General features: G+C 38.7%; 1 pseudogene; it reads right to left on the bottom strand.

Annotated features, from left to right (window-relative positions):
• Positions 1-8,362: 8,362 nt before the first annotated feature.
• Positions 8,363-8,536, bottom strand: LOC136312306 (U2 spliceosomal RNA; annotated as a pseudogene).
• Between the last annotated feature and the right edge of the window lie 16,540 nt (positions 8,537-25,076).

Below are 25,076 nucleotides of genomic sequence, written 5' to 3'. Positions count from 1 at the left end.
GTCTTGGTATTGACCCTTTTGGGTTTATCCTTAATGGAACTCTGTGTTTCTTGAACTTGTGTGACTTTTTTCTTTATCAATTTAGAGAAGTTTTCTGCTATGATTTCTTCAAGCAGATTCTCTATCCCTTGTTCTTTCTTTTCTCCTTCAGGAACCCCTATGATGCATATGTTATTTCTTTTCATGTTGTCACAGAGTTCTCTTAAATTTTCCTCAGACTTTTGAGCCTCTTTTCTTTTTGCTGCTCTGCTTCCATGCTTTCGTTCATCTTGTCCTCTAACTTGCTGATGGGATCCTCAGCTTTTTTATCCTGCTTTTAATTCCTTCTAGTGAGGTCTTTATTTCTGATATTGTATTTGTCATTTCTGACTGGTTCTTTTTTATTATTTCAATGTCCCTTTTTATACTTACTATCTCTTTATTTAGGTGCTCTTTATGTCCATTCATTGTTGCTCTAAGATCTTTGAGCATTCTAACAATCATTATTTTAAACTATGCATCTGATAATTTGGTTATTTCTGTCTCATTCAGATCTTTTTCTGGGGATTTCTCTGGTTGATTCATTTGGTTTGCATTTCTCTGCCTTCCCATTTTGTCTGTGTATAAGGAGGGTGTGGCCACAGGAGTCCAATGGTTGTGACCTCTGTGTTCCCTAGGTGTGGTCTGTCTGCAGGCCAGCCACTCCTTCTGCTGCCACCTCCGGCATTCAGCCATGGACATTACTGGCGCTGGCCCACTGTGGTGTTTGTGGGCAGTTTCCACATTGCTTCTATGGATGGAACTGTGTTCAAATGCCCGGGAGGCAAGCTTTGGCTGGCCCATCCTCCACACCATCCCCAAGAGTGAGACTGTACTTGTGTGCCTGGGCTGCAAACCCTGGCCAGACCCCTGCCTTTACCTCACCCCCATGGGTGGGACTGCACTCATGCATCTGGGCTGCAAGCCTTGGCTGGCTTCCAGCGTTCACCCTGCCCCCGTGGGCAGGACTGTGCTTGTGCACTAGAGCCTCAAGCCTTGCCTTCATGGGTGGGGCTGTGCTCCTGCACCCAGCTGCAACTCTCAGCCAGTTCCCTGGCTTTCACCTTGCCCCTGCTGGTGGGACTGCAGGCAGGACCGCTTTCATGTGCCTGGCCCACAGCCAGGCATTGAACTGCTTTTGTGCACCCCTTCTGCAGCCATGGCCAGCCCCTGGCCTCTGCCCCTGCTGGGTGGGACTGTACTCATGCTGGGCCTGCAGCCAAAGCCACAGCTGCGGCCAGCCCCTGGCTTCTGCCCCCACTGACAGGACTGCGGTCCCTCGTCCTGCCATCGCCTACCCTCTGGTGAGCACTCAGCAGTGTGGGGGGTGGCAATTCAGCTCAGATCTTAGCACTCAATACTGTATCCCTGATGGCTTCCTGCTTCTAAATGACTCTTTGCTCTGACTACATCAGGAGAGCTTCTGTTTGGCTGGTGATCTGCATCCCTTTGCTGGTATTGCTGGTTACAGAAAATAATATTCACTTTAGATTTGGGGAGTGACTCAGCCTAGGGGTTAGGGTGACTCTCCCTCAAATTGTTTTCCCCTGTGCCTCCTAGATTATACTCTCTTTCTGCTACTCTGATCCTTTCAGCTCTCTCCATCCCCTGGAGTCCCAGGTGAGTGGGGCGCAAATACTTTAAGACAAATCCTGGGTCTGAGAAATCTGTCTCTTTCTCACAAACCGTATCCTGACTTGTTTTGCAGCTAAATACTGTCTGTATGCCTCTTCTAGGCTCTGGGATTTCAGGCTGGGGTTTTGTTCCTTGGGCACAGGACCCTCCCTTCTTTGCTAAGCTCCCTTCCAATCACAGGAGTCCCTCTGGGCTGCCGTTCGCTCCTGGGAGCTGGGCAACCCTCTCCACATTTCTGCTTTTCTTACCAGTCTCAGTGTGGTTTCTTCAGTGATCCTTGGTTAAAGAGTCTTCTTAGTTTAGTCCAAAGTTGGTTTTTTGAGATGATGGTTTTTAAAATTAAGTTGTAATCCACTTTGGTTCTGGGAGGTGGAAGTTGGTACCTCCGCTTACTCCATTGCCATCTTGCCACCCTCACATCTTTACTTTAGATCATATAGTGTTCTGCAAGAATTCCTTCTGTTATTTAAACATAAATGACAGACTGAAATCTCAGCTAATGCTTGTATTTCAATGATAAAATAATTGATTCAAAATTCAATATCAAGTTAGCTTTTGATTTCTCTAATATCAACCAACTATGTAATCTTAGTTCCTTTTCATCAGGATGAAGATGGTTAATAATACACTAAATGGCAAATAGGTACTCATGTGTTCACTATTGAATGAGTGTTTTGATTTAAATAGAACCCATGCATCATACTCTTTTTTTTCTAATTATAGAAGAATACACATAACATAAAATTTACCATATTTTTTTCTCTTTCTTTTTTTAGTGAAAGAAAGGCAGACTGGAAGGGAGAGAGAGAGAGATGAGAAGCATTAACTCATAACTGTGGGACCTTAGCTGTTTATTGATTGCTTTCTCATATGTACCTTGACCAGGAAGCTCCAGCTGAGCTAGTGACCCCTTGCTCAAGCCAGTGACCTTGGGCTCAAGCCAGCAACCATGGGGTCATGTCTATGATTCCATGCTCAAGCCAGTGACCTTGAGGTTTCAAACCTGGGTCCTCAGTGTCCCAGCCCCACATTCTGTCCACTTTGCCACTGCCTTGTCAGGCTAAAATTTACCATCTTAATCATTTTTGAGTGTACAATTCAGTGGCTCTTAAAGACACTCATATTTTTGTGCTACCATCATCACCATTTATCCATAAAACTTTTCATTTTGCAAAACTAAAATTCTGTACGTATTAAGCAAATATTCTCATTTCTTTTTACTCAGTCTGGAAATTTCTACTTCCTGTCTCCATAAATTTGACAATCTAGGTATCTCATGTGAGTGGTATTATACAGTATTTGTTCTTTAGTAACTGGCTTAATTCACTTAGCATAATGTCCTTAAGATTTATGTCAAATTTTTTTTAATATTTAAGGCTGAATAATATTTCCTTGTATGTATATACCACATTTTCTTTTTCCATCCACCTGTCAATGGACACTTACATTGCTTCCACTTTTTGGCTACTGGGAATAATGCTGCTATGAACAAAAGATATACAAATATCTTTTCAAGTTCCTGCTTTCATTTCTTTTGGGTATATACCCAGAAATAAAACTTCTGAGTCATATGGTAAATCAATATTTAATTTTCTGAGAAACCACCATATTGTTTGCCATGGCAGCTATACCATTTACATTCACACCAACAGTGCATAAGGGGTCCACATCCTGCCAACACTTACCTTTTTTTTTTATAGTAGTCATCCTAGTGAGTGAGAAGTGTTATCTTATTGTGGTTTTGATTTGTAATTCTCTAATAATTAGTGATGTTGAACATTTCATGTGTTTGTATACCTTTCACTGGGCTCTGCCTATTTGCTTCCCCTTCCTGTTAACCCATGGCAGTCATTGATCTTTTTACTTTTTACTGATGTATCACAGTTTATTTATCCACTCACCTACTGAAGGACATTTTGATTATGTCCAAGTTTTGGCAGTAACAAATAAAGCTGCTATAAATATCAATGTGCAGGTATTTGTGTGGAGATAAATTTTCATCTATTGGGTAAATGGCAGTGATATTTTTAATGTGTAGGCAGGGTTAAGCACTTCTGGCATAAACAGAGTAACTGTGGAGAAAGGCCTGGACATTGTGCTAATAAATCAGAGGTAGATCAATAATGCGGAGTGATACTACCTTTAGTTATCAAAGGCAGCTTTGAGGCTTATCATTCTGGTGAGGTAGCACGGAGATGGCTGTGAGCATTGTAGATATTTAGTTTGTCAAACTTAAAGGAACCTAGGCCAAACTTTTCATCAGATAAGAAAAATAAGACACCACCATGTGGAAATAAATGGATGGATACATTTTAATGAAAAATCTTCTTGGCCAAGTATGTTATTGTCATAGAACAGGGAAAATCAACTAGTGTTTATAAAAGGACTACTGAAAAGGCAGCAAACTTTCTGTTTCTGTATTGAATGAAATCCAAGCTTTCTGGCTAATATCTATGTTCACCATAGGAAAATTGTCAGGGAGAAATAGGAGCAACCAAACCATACTCATGATTAGTTTCCCAAAAGCCCCTTCAGTTTTTGTTTTTTTTAATAAATAAATTTTTATTTAAATGGGGTGACATCAATAAATCAGGGTACATATATTCAAAGAAAACATTTCCAGGTTATTTTGTCATTTAGTTCTGTTGCATACCCATTACCCAAAGAGAGATCGTCCTCTGTCACCCTCTATCCAGTTTTCTTTGTACCCTTCCCCCTCCCCCCTCCCTCCATCCCTCCCCCCACCCCCCGTAACCACCATACTCCTATCCATGTCTCTTAGTCTCACTTTTATGTCCCACCAATGTATGGAATCCTGCAGTTCTTTTTTTCTGATTCGCTTATTTCACTCCGCATAATGATATCAAGATTCCACCAATCTGCTGTAAGTGATTCGATGTCATCATTTCTTCTAGCTGACTAGTATACCATGGTGTATATGTGCCCCATCTTCTTTATCCAGCCTTCTATTTTTTTTTACAGTTATTAAAAGCCTTTAAGCAAACTCTTGGCTCATACAGCAAGAATACATAAAAGAGTACTGTCCTTAACATGTTCACCAAGTCCAAGTTGGCCCCATCACCATGTCAAATCCCTGAAAAATGCAACCCAACCACAGTTCAGTCTGTTAGGATATGTCACAGGGAGCAGGAGTACAGGAAAAGTCCCCTTCAGTTTTAATCTCCTATAGAGTTTTCCTAAGATGCCTTACCAAATTGCCTTGAGGAAATCTTTCTGAAACCCTGACCCTATCAAAGGAGTATCTTTACCTGTTGATTTATTTTTAGCAGGGATTTTAAAGAAGAAAACTGTAATAGACCCTTATGACAGGCCATATTAAATAAAATTTTATTTTATAGGCTACTCTGTTGCCTTCTTTAATTGATTTATATATACTGTAGAAAGCTGTATATCATATAGTATAACAGGTGTAACATTTATAATTGATTAACTATCATGCTTGTGACCATTCATATAAAGAAGTTGGACACCAGACCTTGGTTAAGAACAGAAACCTATTTCATATGATTGTTTTTATGGGAAAATAAGATTTAACTTACTTCTCATAGGCTTACAAGATCTATTTCAGTAGAAAAGCTGGTAAACAGCATAGTAAAACTGTTGTTAAATGCATTTCCTACTTTCTACAAGGGATTGAGTAAGATATATACATAACACCATAACATTTTGTGGTTATGTTTTTTTTAAATTTTTATTTTAGTTAGAGGAGGAATGGCAGAGAGACAGACTCCCACATGCACTCAGTCTGGGATCCACCTGGCAAGCTCACTACGAGGCAGTGCCCTGCCCATCTAGGGCTGTTGCTCCGTTGCTCAGCAACGGAGCCACTTTTTTAGTGCCTGAAGTGGAGGACACTAAGCCATCCTCAGAGCAGGAGGCCAACTTGCTCAAACCAATTGAGCCATGGCTGTGGGAGGGAAAGCAGGGTAAGGTGGAGAAACAAATGGTCACTTTTCCTTGTGTGCCCTGATTGGAAATCAAACCTGAGACATCCACACACCAGGCAGATACTGTACCACTGAGCCAACTGTGCTTATTCTACCAGAGCCTGTGATTATTCTTTTGATGCTTGGAAAGGCTCTTTTAATCCTTGAGTTTTGCACTTGACCAATAAAGTAAGTAATAGGATTAACTAAGCATCTATTACAAATTATATTTTGGGAAGAGGAAGGCAATGTAGAGATAATGGTGCTTCCAATCTAAAATGACAGAAAAGATATTTCATTATAATATGAGCAAGAACATGATTAACATCATAAGGGAAATACAACTGAAGTCCAGAGTTTAAGGGACTTTAGAGCATTACTTTTTATTAACTTTCTAGAAGAAATAGTATATAAGTTAAGCTTTGAAAAATTTGAGTGGATAGAGATGGGCTAAGACATCAGGCTGAGAAAGTGATATGAAGAAAGAAGGTGGAGGGGAATGTTAAGTTGAGTTTAGGGAACAGTGAGGAAAAGTACAAGTGGGTCAGTGAAGGGCATGTGTATAAAAATATAAGACTGTGAGTAACACAATTCAAGCTATAAAAGGTTAAGGAGGGAAGGACCAACAGGTAAGGTAAATTTGTAGGGAAAGAGAGTCTGGCAGTGGGGAGGCAGCATTTAGTTAGAAAGTCATGAACAAGAAGAGAACAGAAAGGGATGACTAGAGATAGCTTGCAGAGCCAGAGCATTAATTCACCAGATAGGTCCAGTCATCTCGAAGGTATGTGCTGTGAGTGGCAGGAAATCCTGGTTTTAACTGGCAGAGTGAATGCCCCATGCAGAGCACCAGCTCCTAGGGAGGCATCTCCTCCATTCTCAGATGAGCACAAAGAAGGGGATTTTCCCTTTCAACATGAACTCTGTGAGACTGGTCTGTGCTACAAAGGATTGCTTCTCAGAGCAGCCTAAAAAAACTGAGTGTCTGCTAACTGTAAATGGAGCTGAGACCTTAAAAAGCTCTAGGTGACTGCAAAAGTTGTCTCCATGATGCCTGCATTGAATTTAATGTACCCTGAGCGCCTTTTCTGCTCCATTAGGTGGCACAAAATCAATATGGGGTCCTGCCTACTCCTACACTATGTACCAAGTCGGCTGGTACAAGCTTTGTGATCCAAAATGTCCTCGTTACCTGCACTGACTCACTAGAAATTTTCAGGTAATTTGCTTATTTTTTAAACTCTCATTTGAGGTGCAGAAGATCATTCCAGGACAATGAAGTCTTTCACAGTGGGCCTGTTTGGGGATCTTGACTCAGCCTGCATGCTGTGGAAAGTTCTGACTTGTTTGCCTGTTCATAAACACAAGACCCTGCACTAGCCTTTGTAGTCTTCTCACCAGCTGTTTTCATCTCCAAAGTGGATCATTCAGAATGCCTAATGAGGAGTTCAGATAAAAAAAATTCATGGGGTTGTGTGACTAGCATTGATCTCCTCCAGCTTATTTTTCAATTTATTTTCTCCCTCAAGGTAGGCCTACGGACCTCCTGGGGCTTAGAAGAGAGAAGTCTTCCCTCTCCACTTGTCTCCCAAGAGAGCTGGCTGGAGCCAGGCTTATACTTGACTGTCATGGAGAATAAATTCTGCATATGACAGGGAATAAAAATGCAGACAGTTCTGAAAACAGCAAAGATGGCTGTGGAGAGGTGTTGGTGGCAGCAGCTATTTCTTCAGTAGAAAAGAAGAGACTGTCCTTTGAATAGGGGCTTCAAGTTTTAGAGTAAGTAGCTAATCAGGCATGAGCGGGGTGAAGGGATAGAGAGGGAAAGAAAATAGTAGTCTTAAACATTACCATCAGCTGATAACAAGATGGCTGAGGTTTTCAAGTTTCTAATATGGCTGAGCACAGTTACACACCTATGAGGACCATGTGCCAAGGGACTGATGAACAAGACATTGATCAGTATATGACCTTCTATTGAGGGATGCCAGGTATAGAAGGGCAAAATAATGAAAAGGAGCACGCGTGTGGTCTCAAACCATGAATAGTGCAGGCATCTGACTGCCCACTACTGGCAGAGATGTGTATATTGGGCAGGAACAAACAGGTGGGGAGGAGGAGCAGGAGGCCAGGAATGGTGCCAGACAAGCATAAAATATCTGACTATGTAACCAAGTGGGGCCCTTAAATTGGTCTGAGTCACCCACTTGTAAATCTTCCAAGTGTAGTTTTCCTTTCCAATAAGGTACTGCTTATTTTGCTATCTGCTTGTCTCATGGGAAATCCTTCCTCTGATAAGACAAGAATGGAGGAACTCAGAACAATACTATGGGACCAATGCCACAGTGTGTCCTAGAATTCATGTATTCACTCTGCCTATTGTCTCTGCAGGATAGTGTCGCATAGGAGTGGGAAAGGAAAAAGCCAGGGATCTTCTCATGTTTCAGAGAAAAAGAAAAGTGTTTTTCTCTTTTCAAATTTCATCAATCCCCAAGTAACTTAGCTTTATGAGAAGTACCTTTGTATGCAAAGTACCTGATATGCAAAGTACCCTTGTATGCAAAGTACCTGATATGTAACAAATAAACTATCCCCATGCAGAACAAGGGAATTTAAAGTGCAGAGTGAGGAATTTCTATAATATGATGCATCTTTATTTAAAAAATATTTTTTTCTGAGGTATAGTTGACATATCATAGTGTGTCTATTAATTGTGAACTTTGTTAAACCCTCAGATGAGTTGATAAGGGAGATAGGGATTTTTGAAGGAGTGCTTGCCCTAACATCTTCTAATATCCATTTCCTAAAATGGATATATACCAGAGCTGGCAAACTATGACCCTCAGAACAGCTGCCCCTTTTTGTATGTAACATTTTGTTGGCAGAAACTGATAAGAACATATACTACACTTGATTTAGCCAAAAAACCAAAAAGCAATAAACATAGTTATAATAGCCACATTACTCAAAGCAACATACAAATTTAATACAGTACCCACCAAAATCCCAATGTCATTTTTTAAAGAACTAGAACAAAAATATCACTTGATTTGTATGGAACAATAGAAAACCGAAAGTAGCCAAACCAATCCTGAGAAAAAAGAATGAAGCCAGAAGAATCATACTACCTGACTTCAAATTATACAAGAGCCATGATAATTAAAACAGGATGGTATTGGCAGAGAAACAGACACACAGACCAATGGAACAGAATTGAGAGCCCAGAAATAAAACCACATATATATGGATAAATAATCTTTGACAAAGAAGCCAAAAAACACAATGGAGAAAAGAAAGCCTCTTTGATAAATGGTGCTGGCAAAATTAAAAAGTCACATGTAAAAGAATGAAAATTGATTACAGTTTGTCCCACTGCGCAAAAATTAAGTCCAAATGGATCAAGGACTTAAATGTAAGATCTGAAACAATAAATCACATAGAAGAAAACATAAGTACTAAACTCATGGACCTTAGCTGTAGAGAACAATTTATGAATTTGACCCCAGAGTCAAGGAAAGTAAAGGCAAAAATAAATGAATGGGATTATATCAAACTAAAAACTTCTGCACACAAAAGAAACCAACAACAAAACAAATAGCCAACTAAATGGGAGATAATATTTGCAAACAACTGCTTCAATAAGGGGTTAATATCCAAAATATATCAAGAACTTAACAAAGTTCAGCAACAAACAAGCAAACAATCCAATTAAAAAGTAGGGAAAAGACCTGAACAGACACTTCTCCTGAGAAGACATACAAAAGTCCAACAGATATATGAAAAGATACTCATCTTCACTAGCTATTTGAGAAATGCAAATCAAAACTGCAATGAGATACCACCTCACACCTGTTAGATTGGCTGTTATCAACAAGACAGGTAATAATAACAAGTGTTGGAGAGGCTGTGGACAAAGAGGAACCCTCATTCACTGCTGGTGGGAATGCAAATTAATACAATCATTATGGGAGAAAGTATGGTGGTTTCTCAAAAAATTAAGAATAGAATTACCATATCACCCAGCAATCCCTTTTCTGGGTATCTACTCAAAAAACTAGAAAACATTGGTATTTAAAGACATATGTACTCCCATGTTTATCGCAGCATTATTCACAGTGGCCAGGATATGGAAACAACCAAAGTGTCTCTTGATAAAGGACTGGAGAAAGAAGATAAGGTACATACATACAATGGAATACTACTCAGCCATAAGAAATAATGACATTGAGCCATTTACGACAACATGGATGGACCTTGAGATTATATACTGAGTTAAATAAATCAGAAAAAGCTAGGACCTATGTGATTTCTCACATAGGTGGGATATAAAACTGAGACTCATGAACATAGATAAAGGTGAAGTGGTTACCAGGGGGAGCAGTGGGGAGAAGGGAGTAAAGAGGGACAAATATAAGGTGATGGAAAATGATTTGCCTTTAGGTGCTGGATATACAACATAATCAACAGTTCAAATGCTATAGAAATGTTTACCTGACACCACTTATGTGCTCTTATTGATCAATATCTCCTCATTAAATTTAGTTTTCTAAATAAAATTTAAAAAATTTTGTTGGAACACAGCTATACTCATTATGTATATATTATCCATGGCTACATTCATGTTACAATGGCAAAGATAAGCAGTTGTGACAATATGTATGACCCACAAACCCAATGCATTCAAAGTGTATTATCCTTGGTAACTGTGGTAATAGCTTGCATTGTATAATATCTAGAGGTTTCTAAGAACTTTCACATTCATTATCTTTCTGCCTCCACATCAACCCTGAGAAGACAGGAAAAGAAAACATTACCCCTATTTTACATATAAGAAAACAGTCCCAAAGACATCCCAACACTACCTAACTACTTACTGGTGAAGATCCAGTGATATCTAGAGAAGAAGACAAGGGTGCAGAAAGACAAGTGGATCAGTTGATGTGATTCTTCACCTCTCCCTATAGTTTGTCTTCAAAAGCAAAGTGTACTTGAATTTGGACTTGGCTCTTTGACCTGCTTTGTCCAATGAGATGTTAGTAGACAGGATTCTAGCAGGGACTTGAAATATGCTTGCACACTAGGGCTTGCCCTGTCTTGAGCTTCTGTCCATGCCACGGGTAGAACATGCCTGAGCTAGCCTGACGGTGCAAGGTAGAGGAGAGACATGTAGCAGAGCCACCTCGCTATCTCACAGCATCACTCTGGAAAGCAGAACTGCTCCAGACACTCCATCCAGAGTTACAGCTGTCTAGCTGAGTCTAACCAAGATGAGGCAATGCTCACCTGTTGTATAGATTATTAATGTTTTAAGTCACTGAGTTTTGGGATGGTTTGTTAGTCTAGGTTACACTCAGCTAGACAGCATTTTTGTAGAAATAATTAATTGATCCATAACACATTAAACTGTTATAAAAGTTTAAGAAATTATTCTAGCTTCCCATGCTGTTTACTTGTATTTTTTTTGAAATAGCAAATATTACATTATATCAAAAAAAATTTTCCTCATTTGCTCAGTACCTTGCTATTCCCTAAAGCCTGCTGGTTGGGCAATGCAAGACAGCACCATTGTCCATAAATGAGAGATTTAATGGCTGTGGTTACACAGTCATGAGAAAAGGCTCCTACAGAACCCACAAATCCCTAGAAAGCAACCTTTGCTGCTGCAGTCTTCAGCTGATTTTCTGGACAAATTCACTCATCGTTTTCTAATTGAAGGCCTGCTATTTGCCAGACTAGTGGCAGAGAAATTGGTTGGACACCTCCCAGGCAAAAACAGTTTCTGATAGGGGCATTTTATGTTAGTGCTGTCCCTTTTATTGCTAAAGATCAATGGAGCCTAGCATGGCTGGGGATGTAGAAATCCCCTAGCTTGCAAATATACTCATTTCCTCAGCTTTCTTTTTGTTCCACTCCCTACCTTTCATCCTTTTCTGTTCTTGTTACTTTTTCTCCCACATCATGGAACTCTCCAAGGCTTGAAAGAAGGGTTTTCCTGGCATGGAGTCAATTCAGACAGTGAGTACAGCCTCCTGGAGAGTGATCAGGGAGGGCTGGGAGACTTGGAGCGTGTGCAAAGCAGAAGCAAGTCACCCACCCCTCCTCCCTCTCCCACAAGCCCCTCCTGTGCTCTCCTGGGATCCTGCAGAAGTCCAACTCATTCATCAACATGTCTTTCTCTCTTTAAAAAATAAATCAACAAAACAGGAGAGGGCTTTAAAAAGCCTTTGTAAAAACTACTTAAAGAAGCAGGCTCTTTTTATTCCAGTCATATGCTCTTGAAACTAAGCACCTGTCTACACACTTAATTATTTAGATAATTGGGGCCCAAACCACATTTTGACCTCAAGTAACTTTAGGATTTGAAAGTGAAGGAGTCCTGGATAATTCATAAGGTATATGTAGTGAGTGATATAGCAAAGTATTCCTTTGAAGGGGCAAACTTAGGCTGCTGTTGCTGCCTCTAAGACTCGATTGTGGAAACTTGTCTAGCTGAATTTACTTAAGGTGTAGGGCTGTTTCCCTTGAATGAAGGGTGGTTAATGAGAGAGTCTTCTTTCTGCTGTTGGTAGACTTCAGAAGAATTTGGCAAGTGATTCACCTCAGTCCCAGTTCTGACTCATTTCTTATCTGCTGCCTGGCATATAACACATAGATTTATTTTTATATTATTAAATTTTTTATTGAATTTATTAGGGTAAGAATGGTTAATAAAATTATATAGGTTTCAGGCGTACAGTTCTATAACACATCATCTGTATATAGCATTGTGTGTTCACCACTCCAAGTCAAGTCTCTTTCCATCATCATCTCTCTCTCTCTACCCTCCTCCACTTCCCCAACACGGTTTTTGCTCCTGCAATCCCCACACTGTTAACTCATAGAGTTTAGAATCTGGGTAACACCATGGGTGAACCTGATCTCTGTTCTCCTCTTCCTGTAGAAGCTGGGACAGCCAGTCCTTTTCCACTTGTTCCTGTATTTATACATACTGACTAGTCTTAAATTGTAAACTCTGAAGCCATATGCATTCTGGAAACAGTAACTTTCTTCTTCTACTGATAGCATGTGATATCGTTGTCAGCTCTGTAGCCAGCTGCTGCTGCTGCTGCTGAGATGAATCAGGTTTCTTCTGACTTTTGAGTCAGGAGGTCTTTGCAGGGCACACTGGGAGAGGCTTGGATATGGCATAACAGCTACTGTGTGTGGTCACCAAAGCTTCTTCAGCTGAGAACCAGCTTAAGGAAAATATGGTCAGAGATAATTCCCCACCCCAGTATTCAAGATGGATTGGAACAGGAGAGACCAAAGGCAGGGAAGATGGCTAGGGTGCAGTTACTGCAGTTTAAGCCAATGTTTCCCAAGGTGGATTTTAGGTAATGCTACAACCACAAGGGTTCTACGATCAAATATTTTATCTCACCCTTGGAGGTTCACAGTGCATAGGAGCACGTTAACATCTCTGAGGAACATAAAAAATTCTGCAGCAAAAATGTGAAACTACGTTCAGCGCAATGTTTCCCAGACATAATTGACTACAGAATGATCTTTATGCACTGCACCTATTAATAAGGTATGGCACTAGTTCTTGACAGTGGATAGAAGAAAGGGTAACAGCTAGAGATGAAAAGGAGCAGGTCTAAGGTCCAAAGATGTATATGCTGAAAAGTCTGGGAAGGGAGAGAATGAAGCAAATTCTGGCAGTAATAGAGGGAATCAAGATGGTAAAGATGATGACATGTTGGAGTTTTGATAAGAACAAGAACAACTAAACAAGCTCCAAATTTCAGTCTATCTCCCTCCATTAATCCAAATTAAAACCAAACCAGGTCCCAGACCCAATTTATTCAGAGATTCCTAATATTAGTTGGACAGAAAGACTCCCTATGGAATATTTTAATTGGCTTAGCCAAAATTTTTACCATATTTTATTCCATTTCCAATTTAGTAGTCTGACAGAATCATAGTAAATCAAATATTATAATTAAAAAGTGAGAGAATTGTCAGTTTTCCCTCAGCTGAGATGGATGAGATACTGGATATTTTTTAACTTGGACTGAGAAGGCTTTAGTTACCCACTTTTAGAGGCCCCTGGGTCACTCCTGCCTGACACAGATTTACACACTCACTCTTAGGCTGTGTTCACATTCATGCTCATCACTGCTATTCACTGTTTACAGAACCTACCAGAGGAAGTGGCAGAGTCCTCTAGAGCAGTGGTCCCCAACCCCCGGGCCACGGACTGGTTCCGGTCCATGGGCCATTTGGTACTGGTCTGCAGAGAAAGAATAAATAACTTACATTATTTCTGTTTTATTTATATTTAAGTCTGAACATTGTTTAATTTTTAAAAAATGACCAGATTCCCTCTGTTACATCCATTTAAGACTCACTCTTGATGCTTGTCTCGGTCATGTGATACATGTATCCATCCCACCCTAAAGGCCGGTCCATGAAAATATTTTCTGACATTAAACCGGTCTGTGGCCCAAAAAGGTTGCAGACCACTGCTCTAGAGCCTGCCTACATCATGCTTAATTTTTTCCTACTTCAGAGAGAGTACTTGTGGCTGTCCAGCAATCCTTTTTATTTCTGTTGAGGACCATTCTAATTTCTCCTCATGTTCCATCCCCACTCTAAAAGACAATTCCATCTTCTACTCTATTGAGAGAACTAGGCTAATCAAACATAAAGCCCCCATAACCACCTATATCTCTTCCTTCACACAGATTTGCCTCTACAAACATCTTTTAATTCTTCCCTCTAGTTTCAGGCATGCTGGTCCTGTTCCTATCATTCCCTTATAGTAGTTTCCATTTCTGCTTTTCTATAGAATCATTCCTCTGGTCTTTCTTATGGGTCAGCTCTCTCCTGTGTAACCTTGAGCAAGGTTCTTCACTACTCTTGATCTCAGTTTTCAAGACTCCGTCCTGGAAGGATGCTGTAAGAATTGAGTACAAGTATCCTATACAGCAGGGGTCCCCAAACTTTTTACACAGGGGGCCAGTTCACTGTCCCTCAGACCATTGGAGGGCCGGACTATAAAAAAAAACTATGAATAAATCCCTATGCACACTGCACATATCTTATTTTAAAGTAAAAAACAAACAAACAAACAAACAAACAAACAAACAAAAACAGGAACAAATACAATATTTAAAATAAAGACCAAGTAAACTGACCAGTATTTCAATAGGAACTAGGCTCCTCTCACTGACCACCAATGAAAGAGGTGCCTCTTCTGGAAGTGCAGCGGGAGCTGGATAGATGGCCTCAGGGGGCCGCATGTGGCCCGCGGGCGGGCCATAGTTTGGGTACCCCTGCTATACAGAGTCTCAGACATGTAAAACACTGATGAATAGTAGCTATTCTCATGCTTGGTGCTTCCATTTTAATTTTTTAAAAATCAACTTTATTGGGGCACAGTTTACATAAAATAAAATACAAATTTTAAGTGTGCAGTTTGATGAAGTGTTGTAAGTCCATGCACCCATATTTCTACTACTCCAATCAGAATAGATTGTTGCCATTACTCCGGAGAGTTCTTTCATGTCCCTTTACAATCAGTTCCCTTTACCTCCTGCTCTGGGTAAATACTGATCTGATCCTTATCATTTTTTATTTGTTTTACATATTTTACACTTTTATATAATTGACATTATTCCGTATGTACTTTTTGTGTCTGGTTTCTTTTGCTCAGCACAATTAAAAAAAAATTCTTCCATGTTGTTAAATGTAACAGTTGTTCATTCTTCCTATTGCTGAGTATTTCATTGTATGAATATACACAGTTTATTTTGTGTGAATATATACAATTTATTCTTTACCCTTGATAGACATTTGGGGTGTCCAACTATTTTTTAGTGGCAATAAAGCTGTTAAAAACAGTACTCTGTGAGAGTTTTCATGAACAAATATATGGCATCTTTTTCTTGGAGAAATACTATAGAATAGTTATTGGATGAAATGATTAGTGTATTGTTTAGTTTTTAAAGAGGCTGCCAAATTGTTTTCTGAAATGGCTGTGACATTTACACTGTTTTCTGAAGTGGCTGTGCCATTTAGACTGCAAACAGCGAAGTATGAATGCTCTAGTTGTTCTACAACCATGTTACATTTGGTATTATCAGTTTTAATTTAAACTCTTCCAATGACATGGCGTCTCACTGTGATCTTAATATGCATTTCCTTGGTGACTAGTAATGTTCAGTCTCTCCTCATGTGCTTACTGGTCATTTGTATATTTTGTTTTGTGAAATGTCTAGCAAATATTTCCATAAATTGGCTGCTTGTCTTACTTTTACTAGTGAATTAGAAGAGTTTTCTTTAATATGTTATGGTGCAAATCTTTTGTTAGATATATTTGTTACAAATATGTCCTCCAAGTCTGAGCCTTGCATTTTCATTCTTTTCCCTTTTTGCTGAATTTATTGCAGTGACACTGGTTAACAAATTATACATATTTCAGATGAACAATTCTACAACACATAATCTGTCCACTGTTTATGTGTTCACTGCCCCAAGTCAAGTCTCTGTTCGTCACCATTTATCTACCCTACACCTTCTACCAACCCCTTCAACCCTGGTCCCCTGAAATTACCCCATTCTTGTCTATGTCCACAAGTTTTAGCTCTTTTTTTTTTCTTTTATGCTAAATCCCTCCACCTGCCCGCCCTCCACCCAAGTAGAAAGCAGTATGGAATTACCTTAAAAATTAATAATGGAACTGCCTTATGACCCAGTGATTCCACTTCTGAGAATTTATGTGAAGAAACCTGAACCACTAATTTGAAAAAATATATGTGCCTCTATGTTAATTGCAGAATTATTTACAAAAGCCAAGATCTAGAAACATCCCTATTGTCTGATGTGTCTTTTAAAAAACTGAAATGATTAATTTTGATGAAACCTAGTTTATCTTTTTTATTTTTCATTCACAGTTGTTACAATAGTGTCGCATCAAAGAATTCTTTACCTACCCTAACATGTGAAGATTTATTCATTTATTTTCTTCTAAGAATTTCATAGTATTTGATTTTATGTGTGTTATGATCTGTTTCAGTTCATTTTACATTTGTTAAAAAGTTGAAGTTCAGTTTTCTCTGCCATTTTCTATTTGTTTGTGGTTATGTCAACATTATTTGTTGAAAAGAATGCCTTTTCCCTTGGAAGCTTTGTTGAAATCAGTTGAACATGTGTGTTGTGTGTATGCATATGATACTATGCTTCTGGGTGTTCTGTTCTGTTCCATAGGTCTATATTTTATATATTGCTACTATACTGTTTTAATTACTGTAGCTTTATAGTAAGTTTTTGAATTAGATAGTGTATATCTTCTAATTTTGTTCTTTTTTACAAGGTTGTTTAGGCTTTTTCAGGTTTTTTATGTTTCCATATAGATTTTCAAATCAGCTTGTTAATTTCTACAAAAATGCCTAGTAGAATTTTAACTAGAATTGAATTGAAAATATAGATCAATTTGAGAAAAGTGGAAATCTTAACCTTGAGTCCTTTAATATATGAATGTGTTATATTACTATTTAAATTTTTAAAAAAATTATCTCAGAAATATTTTATAGTTTTCAAAATCAAGGTCTTGCACATGCTTTGTGAAATTTATCCTTAAGACTATAATGTTTTGTGATGCTATTATAAATAGAATCTTTTTAAATTTTTAATTTTTTTAGTATATGGAAATGCAATTAATTTTTGTATATTGACCTTTAGCCTTAGGATTTTTTTTATATAAACAATCATGCTGTCTATAAATAAAAACAGATTAATGTATTTTTCCCAATATTTATGACTTATTTTCTTCTCATGTATTTTACTGCTTAAGACTGCAGAATAATGTAGAATAGAAACAGTTGGGGAAGATAACCTTGTATAGTTCCTGATCTTAAAAATAATTCAATAGGCCTTGGCCAGTTGGCTCAGTGGTAGGGCATCAGCCTGGCATGTGGAAGTCCTGGGTTCGACTCCCAGTTGGGGCACACAGGAGAAGTGCCCATCTGCTTCTCCACCGTTCCCCCTCTCTCTTCCTCTCCTGCAGCCAAGGCTCCACTGGAGCAAAGTTGGCCTGGGCACTGAGGAGAGTTCCATGGCCTCTGCCTCAGGCGCTAGAATGGCTCTGGCCACAGTGGAGCAATGCCCCAGATGGGCAGAGCATCGCCCCCTGGTGGGCATGCTGGGTGGATCCCTTTTCCCTTTTGGGTGCACGTGGGAGTCTGCCTTCCCACTTCTAACTTCGAAAAAATACCAAAAAAAATTTAAAATAATTCAACATTTCAGCATTAAGTCTATTAGATATAGTTTTTCTATAGCTGATCTTCTTTTAAATTAAGGAAATTTCCTTCTTTTCTAAGTGTGTTGAAAATTTTTTTAGTCATGCATAGATATTAAATTTTGTCAAATGTTCTGTATCAATGGAGCTGATCATATTTGATCATATTTTTTTCATTATTCTGGTAATGTAGTGAATTACTTTATTGACATTCATTATTAAGACAATTTTGCATTCCTGGGATAATTTCCACATGGTCATTATATGATTTTCTTTTAGATAATTCTGATTTGATTTGCTAATATTTTGTCAAGAATTTTTGCATCTATGTTTATGAAGGCTGTTTTTAATTTTATTATAATGTTTTGTTCGAGGACGTCACGGAAATGGCGCCGTGAGAAGCGAGTCCGACAGCTCTCCCCTAAATCACAACAAATTTATCAACTAGAAACAGAAAAATTTATCCTCGGAGCATTCCGGAGTTCCACACAAACTGAAAGCAAAAGGACTGTTATCACTTGAATCTGAGAGACGAGGGTGTGGAGGAAGCTACCGCAGCGACGCTTATTCAAGCCGCCAGGGAGTGCGCCTGCGGTGAGTCAGCCCATATACTTGGGAACCGCAAGCCGCCGCGAGCCCCCCGCGAGCTGCCGCGAACCCCCGCCGCGAACCGCCACCGCGAGCGGCCGCCACGAGCCGCCGCGTGCGCGCCCGGTCCGGTTGAGCACCGCTGACGTTCCCAGCGGCCCGCACACTGCGAGTGGGGGTCGCCGGCCACCGGAGCCCGGAGCGCCCCATTTGCGCGCGTGCCTTGGGCATTCCACACGCCCAGGGCACCCTACTGGCCCGCACACCCAGGGGGCTCCATTATCCTGCGCCTGGTGCGGTTCAGCCGCCAGCGGCGGGGCTAGCGGGAGAGGCTTGGGAGATTCTCTCCATGGGCGGGGCACCTCACCCAGCCATTCAAGCTAACAATCAAGCGTTGGGGGAGGGGCGCGCGCAGGCAGCCTAAAATTCCTTCAGAAACACAGCTGCGACCCAATCACTGAAATTAGCTTAACCCATAAAATCTGCGCACCCTCGGTTCTAATTGATAAGATCTCTCTCAGTTCAGCGATCCAAGACAAGAGGCGTGATATTTTTTAGTGCCTCTCGCTAAAGGGGCGGGGGCAACTTCTGATTGATAGAGCCTCCATATTCAGGGATAAACGCTAACAAGAAGGACTTGGCAGATAATAAGGTCTATACTACACTAGTCGTAAGCAGAGACTAGTGCCTCTTCTTCCCTGCAAAAACAGGCTACAAAGTGTGGAAAGCCTGGGTTGAGAGGTCCAACTAAATGATAGGCGCTGAACAGTCACCTTGACAACAATTGACTCCCACCCCCGCCTGATTACACTGGAGGCCCTGACTGTCAGAGCCTTTCCCAAAGCCTTGCACTGAGTGGGGACAGAGTGGGGATTTCCCAGCTCTTTGAGCCTCTTACTCCCCAGGCAGAAGCAGTTGCAGCCTTATAGCTGGATCACCAGGCTGCTAATTCAGAAAAAGGGGACTAGGAGAGAGAATCCAGGAAAGCAAACTCTCTCATCGTTGGACCCTGCAAACGCCAACAAGCCTTTACTTCCAGCAAGACTAAAGCCAATTATATGACATTGCCATGGAATCCCATCAACTGCAAATCCCTACCTAAGAGTGACACAGGGGCAGAGTCTGGGGTACAGAGTTACCGACTAGGAAGAGGGAGAGAAAAGAAAAAGGAAGAAGTTAACCTCTCAAAATCAAGAAAAACCCACAGACTTTACAACTTGATCCACTAATTTTTTTTTGTTGTTGTTGTTGTTTGTTTCTTCTATCTTTTTGCCTTTATTTCCTCCACCTCGGTCCTTCTATTCTCTGCCCATCTTATGCTTCCCCTTTCTTGAACTACACTACCCATGAGTGTTGCATTTTATTTTTCTTCTTCATCCTCACCCTCCTTTAAGGTTATACTCCAAAACACTTAACTCTCACTCTCTCCTCTTTTGTTTTTTTTTTGTCTTGCTTTATTTTGTTTTTTTCTCCTCCTATTTTATTTCTTCCTTCGTTTTTCTCTTTTTCTTATTTTTTCCTTTCTATTCGTTTTTTCTTTTCTCATTTTACTTTCCTCCCATATAATCCTCAATCACGAACAAATTAGTTAATTTGGGACTCAAGGCTTTTTTTTTGGCTTTATTTCTCTTTTTTGCTTTTGTTTTTATTTTTTTTTCTCTTGTTTGTTTATTTTTCTGGCATTTTGGGTCCTCCCAACCCAAGGTCTCCATTGTATTTAGTCTTCGCTCCACTTAATACAACAGATTTTTACTTATTATTTTTATTTTTTCTTCTTTATTATTCTTTTTTGGTCCTTTTTTCTGATTCCCTCTTATCCCTCTCATTATATCTCTTAGTTGACCATCACATACAAGCAAATCATCTTATGCTTGTCTAAGATTTTCTTCCTTTTTTTTTTTTTTTTTTTTTTTGCATTTAGTAGGTCCCTACTCCCTTTTTTTTGCTCCTTGAACTCTTCACCCCAAATCAGGCCCTCCATTATAGGCATGATATTTCCCTGAGGAGGGGAGAGGAGGGAAAGAGAAGAGAGAAAAAAAGGGGGAAATAATAAATTTTTACTGTTTTTTTTTTGTGGGGTGTTTTACCCTTTTTTTTTTTTTCTTTTTACTCTTTATTAATTCTAATTAGTGCTATCAATAAGACCACCCTCAGATGCCGATAAGAAAGAGGAAATCGAATATTATGGATACAAAAGAAAGAGAGGTAACACAAATAGATGTGGAAAAATCTATGGAGAAAAGACTTAACATATTGGAAGCCTTGGAGCTAAATGACAGAGAATTTAAAATAGAAATCTTAAAAATACTCAGAGATATACAAGAAAACACAGAAAGGCAATATAGGGAGATCAGAAAACAACTCAATGAACACAAAGAATATATTACCAAGGAAATTGAAACTATAAAAACAAATCAAACAGAAATGAAAAACTCAATTCACGAGCTGAAAAATGAGGTAACAAGCTTAGCTAACAGAACAGCCCAGATTGAAGATAGGATTAGTGAAATAGAAGACAAACAACTTGAGGCACAACAGAGAGAAGAAGAAAGAGACTCAAAAATAATAAAAAATGAGAAAGCCCTACAGGAATTGTCTGACTCCATCAGAAAGAATAACATAAGAATAATAGGTATATCAGAGGGAGAAGAGAAAGAAAATGGAATGGAGAATATACTCAAACAAATAATAGACGAGAACTTCCCAAGCCTGTGCAAGGAACTAAAGCCTCAAATTCAAGAAGCAAACAGAACACCAAGTTTTCTTAACCCCAACAAACCCACTCCAAGGCACATCATAATAAAGATGACACAAACCAATGACAAAGAAAAAATTCTCAAGGCAGCCAGGGAAAAGAAGAGTACAACATATAAAGGAAGGCCTATTAGATTATCATCAGATTTCTCAGCAGAAACTCTACAAGCTAGAAGAGAGTGGACCCCAATATTTAAAGCCCTGAAAGAAAGGAACTTTCAGCCAAGAATACTATACCCATCAAAGCTATCCTTCAAGTATGAAGGAGATATAAAAACATTCACAAATACAGAAAAGATGAGAGAATTTATCAACAGAAAGCCCCCACTCCAGGAAATACTAAGGGGGGTTTTCCAACCAGATTCAAAGAACAAAAGAAAACAACACCACAAGTAACAGCTCCACCAAGAACACAATAAAACCAAACTTAAACTGTGACAACAAAGGAAAAAAAGGGGGGAGAGGATGGAGATTAACAGTAGCAAAGGATGATGAAGTGCAGAAATACTTATAAGATAGGGTACTACAATGAATATGGTAGGTACTCTTTTCATTACTTAATGGTAACCACCCTTAAAAAAACCACCACAAAAACACTTGACTTAAAAAAGGTAGCAACAGAGGAAAGAAGTATGGAACACAAACAAACAAAAACAAATGATAGAAAAAAAAAAGAGAAGAATCAAACTAGATACAAAACTAACAGAAAGCAATTTATAAAATGGCAGTAAGGAACCCACAAGTGTCAATAATTACACTAAATGTAAATGGATTAAACTTACCAATAAAAAGACACAGAGTAGCAGAATGGATTAAAAAAGAAAATCCAACTATATGCTGCCTACAAGAAACACATCTAAGCAACAAGGATAAAAACAAATTCAAAGTGAAAGGCTGGAAAACAATACTCCAAGCAAACAACACCCAAAAAAAAGCAGGCGTAGCAATACTCATATCTAATAATGCTGACTACAAGACAGAAAAAGTACTCAGAGACAAAAATGGTCATTTCATAATGATGAAGGGGAAGTTGAATCAAGAAGACATAACAATCCTTAATATATATGCACCAAACCAAGGAGCACCAAAATATATAAGACAGCTACTTATTGACCTTAAAACAAAAACTAACAAAAATACAATCATACTTGGAGACCTCAATACACCGCTGACGGCTCTAGATCGGTCATCCAAACAGAGAATCAATAAAGATATAGTGGCCTTAAACGAAATACTAGAACACCTGGATATGATAGACATCTACAGGACACTTCATCCCAAAGCGACAGAGTATACATTTTTCTCTAGTGTACATGGAACATTCTCAAGAATTGACCATATGTTGGGCCACAAAGACAATATCAGCAAATTTAGAAAAATTGAAATTGTACCAAGCATATTTTCTGATCATAAAGCCTTGAAACTAGAATTCAACTGCAAAAAAGAGGGGGAAAAACCCACAAAAATGTGGAAACTAAACAACATACTTCTAAAAAATGAATGGGTCAAAGAAGAAATAAGCGCAGAAATCAAAAGATATATACAGACTAATGAAAATGAAAATACGACATATCAGAATCTCTGGGATGCAGCAAAAGCAGTAATAAGAGGAAAGTTCATATCACTTCAGGCCTATATGAACAAACAAGAGAGAGCCGAAGTAAACCACTTAACTTCACACCTTAAGGAACTAGAAAAAGAAGAACAAAGACAACCCAAAACCAGCCGAAGAAAGGAGATAATAAAAATCAGAGTAGAAATAAATGAAATAGAGAACAGAAAAACTATAGAAAAAATCAATAAAACAAGGAGCTGGTTCTTTGAAAAGATTAACAAAATTGACAAACCCTTGGCAAGACTCACCAAGGAAAAAAGGCACAGGACTCAAATAAATAAAATCCAAAATGAAAGAGGAGAGATCACCACAGACATCATAGAAATACAAAGAATTATTGTAGAATACTATGAAAAATTATATGCCACCAAATACAACAATCTAGAAGAAATGGATAAATTCCTAGAACAATACAACCTTCCTAGACTGAGTCATGAAGAAGCAGAAAGCCTAAACAGACCAATCAGCAGGGAGGAAATAGAAAAAACTATTAAAAATCTCCCCAAAAATAAAAGTCCAGGCCCAGACGGTTATACTAGTGAATTCTATCAAACATTCAAAGAAGACTTGGTTCCTATTCTACTCAAAGTCTTCCAAAAAATTGAAGAAGAAGCAATACTTCCAAACACATTTTATGAGGCCAACATAACCCTCATACCAAAACCTGGCAAGGATGGCACAAAGAAAGAAAACTACAGACCAATATCTCTAATGAATACAGATGCTAAAATACTAAACAAAATACTGGCAAACCGAATACAACAACATATTAAAAAAATAATACATCATGATCAAGTGGGATTCATCCCAGAATCTCAAGGATGGTTCAACATACGCAAAACGGTTAACATAATACACCATATCAACAAAACAAAGAACAAAAACCACATGATCTTATCAATAGATGCAGAAAAGGCTTTTGATAAAATACAACACAATTTTATGTTTAAGACTCTCAACAAAATGGGTATAGAAGGAAAATATCTCAACATGATAAAGGCCATATATGATAAACCATCAGCCAACATCCTATTTAACGGCATAAAACTGAGGACTTTCTACCTTAAATCAGGAACAAGACAGGGTTGTCCACTCTCTCCACTCTTATTCAACGTGGTGCTAGAAGTTCTGGCCAGAGCAATCAGACAAGACAAAGAAATAAAAGGCATCCATATCGGAAAAGAAGAAGTAAAGCTATCACTTTTTGCTGATGATATGATCCTATACATCGAAAACCCGAAGGACTCCACAAAAAGATTATTAGAAACAATAAACCAATACAGTAAGGTCGCAGGATACAAAATTAACATACAAAAGTCCATAGCCTTTCTATATGCCAACAATGAAATATTAGAAAACGAACTCAAAAAAATAATCCCCTTCACGATTGCAACAAAAAAAATAAAATACCTAGGAATAAACATAACAAAGAACGTAAAGGACTTATATAATGAAAATTACAAAGCATTGTTAAGGGAAATCGAAAAAGATACAATGAGATGGAAAAATATTCCTTGTTCTTGGATAGGAAGAATAAATATAATCAAAATGGCCATATTACCCAAAGCAATATACAAATTTAATGCAATTCCCATCAAAATCCCTATGAGATTTTTTAAAGAAATGGAACAAAAAATCATCAGATTTATATGGAACTATAAAAAACCCCGAATAGCCAAAGCAATCCTAAGGAAAAAGAATGAAGCTGGGGGCATTACAATACCTGACTTTAAACTATATTATAGGGCCACGATAATCAAAACAGCATGGTATTGGCAAAAAAATAGACACTCAGACCAATGGAACAGAATAGAAAGCCCAGAAATAAAACCACATATATATGGTCAAATAATCTTTGACAAAGGGGCCAACAACACACAATGGAGAAAAGAAAGCCTCTTCAACAAATGGTGTTGGGAAAACTGGAAAGCCACATGCAAAAGAATGAAACTCGACTACAGCCTGTCCCCGTGTACTAAAATTAATTCAAAATGGATCAAAGACCTAAATATAAGACCTGAAACAATAAAGTACATAGAAGAAGACATAGGTACTAAAATCATGGACCTGGGTTTTAAAGAACATTTTATGAACTTGACTCCAATGGCAAGAGAAGTGAAGGCAAAGATAAATGAATGGGACTACATCAGAATTAAAAGTTTTTGCTCAGCAAGAGAAACTGATATCAAAATAAACAGACAGCCAACTATATGGGAACTGATATTTTCAAACGACAGCTCAG

Source organism: Saccopteryx bilineata, chromosome 8, assembly GCF_036850765.1.
Source record: "Saccopteryx bilineata isolate mSacBil1 chromosome 8, mSacBil1_pri_phased_curated, whole genome shotgun sequence".
Classification (NCBI taxonomy): domain Eukaryota; kingdom Metazoa; phylum Chordata; class Mammalia; order Chiroptera; family Emballonuridae; genus Saccopteryx; species Saccopteryx bilineata.
Note: the sequence above shows the minus strand (reverse complement) of the source record. Positions and strands in the feature narration are given on the sequence as shown.